Source organism: Pygoscelis adeliae, unplaced genomic scaffold (genome assembly GCF_000699105.1).
Source record: "Pygoscelis adeliae isolate BGI_AS28 unplaced genomic scaffold, ASM69910v1 Scaffold120, whole genome shotgun sequence".
Lineage (NCBI taxonomy): Eukaryota > Metazoa > Chordata > Aves > Sphenisciformes > Spheniscidae > Pygoscelis > Pygoscelis adeliae.
In genome coordinates this window covers 3826872-3830986 of record NW_008824032.1, presented here as the reverse complement: position 1 = coordinate 3830986, position 4115 = coordinate 3826872, and the positions used below count along the sequence as shown (strand labels likewise).

Here is a 4115-nt window from a genome sequence, read left to right as displayed (position 1 = left end):
TACTTGGGAGAAGAGACCGACACCCACCTCGCTACAACCCCCTTTCAGGTAGTTGTAGAGAGCAATGAGGTCTCCCCTCAGCCTCCTTTTCTCCAGGCTAAACAACCCCAGCTCCCTCAGCCGCTCCTCATAAGGCTTGTTCTCCAGACCCCTCACCAGCCTCGTTGCCCTTCTCTGGACTCGTTCCAACACCTCAACATCCTTCTTGTAGTGAGGGGCCCAAAACTGAACACAGTCAGTTCAGTCATGAAACAGACTCCATAGCTTGATGTTTTGAAAACATTAATACATGGTATTCTTTTCTCTTTGATTCTTTTTGAGCTTCAGTGTATATATGACCTCAGTTTTCAAGTTTTCTTTCCAGTCACAAGCAACCTAAAAACATACCCTTATTCTTTAGAAGCGAGTAGGTTGACATTCTCTTAGAATAACATGAAGCAGAAGCTAAGACATAAAAAAGAAACCTAAAAGTGCAAAAAATATCAAAAGTTCAAGGAAAAAAAACCCAAACCACTGCTAATTAGCAGCAGCTTTGTTCCAACACAACAACAAACTGAATTGTAGCTTTCTCACAAAATCAACCACCATCAGGAGATGATCAGTTTGCGAGTCTTCTGCCAGCTCCTGGAGATAGCTATTTTGGAGAATATTTGTCTGGAGCATTGAGTTCCTGCTGGAGAACTGAGACTAGCAAATGCAAACTTTCATCCATCTGGAACAGCTGAAGGATGAACTGTCTTTCTTCTGATTGTAAAAATGTACTGATCCAAAATTGCATAGAAAGCTGATTACCTTTGGATTGATCCACATTTATGCAAATGGGTATGACTTTGTTAATCTCTAAATACCAATTATAAAAAAAGGCCTTAGCTCTTACATTTTGTGTTAGTAGAGCACTGTTTGTTAAAACTGGATACAAAACAATACAAAAGATTTTGCCCATGATTCAGCCTATTTATCTTCACGCAGTGACACTAGAACAGGAGGCTGTCCCTTCTGAGGAAAGAAAAATAGGCACTGGAAAAAGCTCAGCTAGTCTTCAAAGCACTTCTTCATGGATGACTTCAGTGCTGGTGGAAAACCTCCAAGAGAGAAGATAGCAGCTCCTTCACCGTTGAATTCTACTGCTTCTCTTCCATTGTTGTTTGGTCCACAAAGCAATTATTTGCTTATGATATAAGATTTGAGGCAAAAGAAAAAGAAAAGCACACAGGTAAGTTATTATGTCTTCTCTTCTAGAAATTGAACTAGTTATACAAGAATACTGCAGGCTTTAAATACTAATAAAGTGTGAAGATGAATTAAGACATTGTCACATGATCCAAAACAATCCAATTACAGCAGCTTCGTGACCCGTGGTATCTGATAGCCACTAGCTGTTTTACCCAAATTATCTGTTTATGGTTAGACATGTTCCTCTGCAACTGGAGCAGGTTAAGAACATTACCACCTGCTAAGCAGCTGGTAACCTATGAGGCTGTTCTGACTCCATGACTTTGGATCACATAACTAGGCACTTCAGACACCACTTTTATGCAAAGGTTCAGGTCTATAATCTTAGTATCAGCTGTGCACCACACATGCATGTGATGCTGCTGCTATTTCTTCCACACAGTAATGCCAGGTGCTTTTGGAGGTTTCTCTTTTGAGGATTGCAAATAGAGCTCTGATTTGACAAGCAAGGAAACTGAAGGCAAAGGGAAGTTACAGTGCAGGAAGTTAAAATCCAGCAAGTTCAAGACTACGTGCCCAACCTAACTCACTGCATGCAACATGCATCAACCTCTAAGCATACACAATAAAGCATACACAAGGCCCACTTACACTGGTGTTTCTGTCTTGGTGCACACAGAGCAACAGTATAAGGGGAACCAACTGGATATGCCAAGGCACTGTGTCATTCAGTCTTTGCTCCTATTTTGATAGCACTACCCCTCCCTTCCACTAGTCTCTAGCTCAGCATCACTCCAATCTAGAATAAGATGCCAGGAGACAGTCTAGGAGAGCAGCGTATTGTGACACATGGAACCCATCTCTGCAGACAATGAGAAAAAGAAGGATGTCCCTTCTCTGGTTCTCACAAGGTCCCTGGATAGGCCTGATGTATTTTTATGATTTGTATCCTTAAAATTCAAACAGGTTTACTGCTTTACCTACAGCTGACTTACGCCGGCTTGATGACAAGACTAAAGAACGTGATCAAGAAGCCAGCCTAGGGGGGCTGCTATTTGCTTGTGTCTATGGAGTGAGAGGGCCTGAATATGAAGTTAGTGTTCTCCTCTCATTTTATAGCTGTGGTGATAAGCATCAGGCTTCACACTCCCCACAGAACATGCAAAATGTTCTGTCCCCACACAGCTCGCAAACAGCACCAAAGAAAGCACAGCTACAGCTGATGTCTTGACATGGCTTAACAACATAACTATTTCAGATGCTAAACCTTTAAGCATGAAATAGGAGCACAGTTTAGCCAAGTAAGTCGCCCTTGCAAAGCGGCTCGTCAAAGGCCATGCATAACACTGAAGACCAAATGAAGCCAGTCAGTGGCAACCAACTCCTTGGCAACCAACAGGATCTGACTCAGTTATTACAAGATACCACAGCTTCCTCTCCAGCTATACAGCCCTGTTTCAAGTCTGTTTCCTTGTTTCATGACTGTTTCATTGGCAGTTTCTTCTGCATCACAGAGTCAGGTTTCTGACACTCAGTCCTAACTCCCTCCCACCCTTCCACTCATCCATGTTTTCTCACATTTGGAGATTTTTTCCTCTTTTCAACATTGTCTTCAGCAAATATCTGAATGCAATTGCTTGGCTAGTAATTCAACAGAAGAATCAAACCTGGCAGAACAGAAAACTCTGCAGCAGTAAGGTGCCACTAGCTTCCACATTCCTGTGCATTTTGAGAATCTTTAAATGGATTATCTGCATTAGCAGTCTCCAAAGTGGGGCGTGCACAAGGCAATCCACTGCGGTGCAGGAAGAAAATATTTTCGCACCATTAACAAAATTAAAAAATTAAAATACTGTTTACTTCATCCTTATCTCATCCTTTTTTAAATTTCTATTTTTGTGCATGTTTTATAATGTACATAATACTTGAGTACGGTCACACATGTATATAATTTATAAATATACATAAATTGGGTGTGTATGTTCAAAACATTTTACTGATGGAGTGCACAGTCAAAAAAGTTTGGAGACCACTGATCTACAACACAAAAAGCAGAAACCAGTATGAAATGCCCATAGTCACACCACTTAACTAAGGGCTGTATGACAGACAAAACAACATTCTTCCTCTTCTTTTGAGGAAAGGAAAATTATTTTCAGTCAATCTGCAAACTTCATTTCTTATGAAACAAAAATGCTTTGATACACACTGGCTTATAGTACGCATTTTCTAAAAGCTTTTTAAATTTTCTTTTTAAACATTTAAGTCAGATAAAAAATTTCAAAAAAAGAAGTTTCTGGTGACTCAGTTAATAAATCTGGAAACAAAACCTTTCATAGAATCATTGAATATCTCAAGCTGGAAGGGACCCATAAGGATCATTGAGTCCCACTCCCTGCTCCTCACAGGACTACCTAAAGCTAAACCATATGACTAAGAGTGTCATCCAGACACTCCTTGAACTCCGACAGACTTGGTGCCATGACCACTGCCCTGGGGAGCCTGTTCCAGTGGCCAACCACCCTCTCAGTGAAGAACTTTTTCCTAATGTCCAGTCTGTACTGCCCCTGATGCAGCTTCATGCCATTTCCTCGTGTCCTACCGCTGGTCACCAGAGAGAGGAGATCAGCGCCTCCCTCTCCGCTACCCCCTTGAGGAAGTTGTAGACTGCGATCAGGTCACCCCTTTCATTTCACAAATAGCAAAACAATTTTTTCCATACATTCCTTTCTTCCCTCATTCAGTTTATTTGCTACAGGTGACCTAATTTCACATCCCTCCAAAACTTTATTTCTTCATAGATGTTTTATTCTCAGTTAAACTATGGCTGTACTACAGCATGCTCAAAGTGCAGCAAAGCTTTACAGTGTGAGAAAGTAACAGCTTCATGCAATACTTATTTCACCTGCGCACCTCAGCCTGTCCTATTACTGCAATGGCAC

General features: G+C 41.2%; 1 protein-coding gene across 1 annotated transcript in view; it reads right to left on the bottom strand.

Moving 5' to 3' along the window:
• Positions 1–255: 255 nt before the first annotated feature.
• Positions 256–4115, bottom strand: part of CD58 (CD58 molecule) — a 20699-nt gene continuing 16839 nt past the window's right edge. The window contains exon 10 of the mRNA XM_009330372.1: positions 256–1168. The gene's annotated coding sequence lies outside the window, so the exon portion shown is untranslated. The remainder of the gene's footprint in view (positions 1169–4115) is intronic.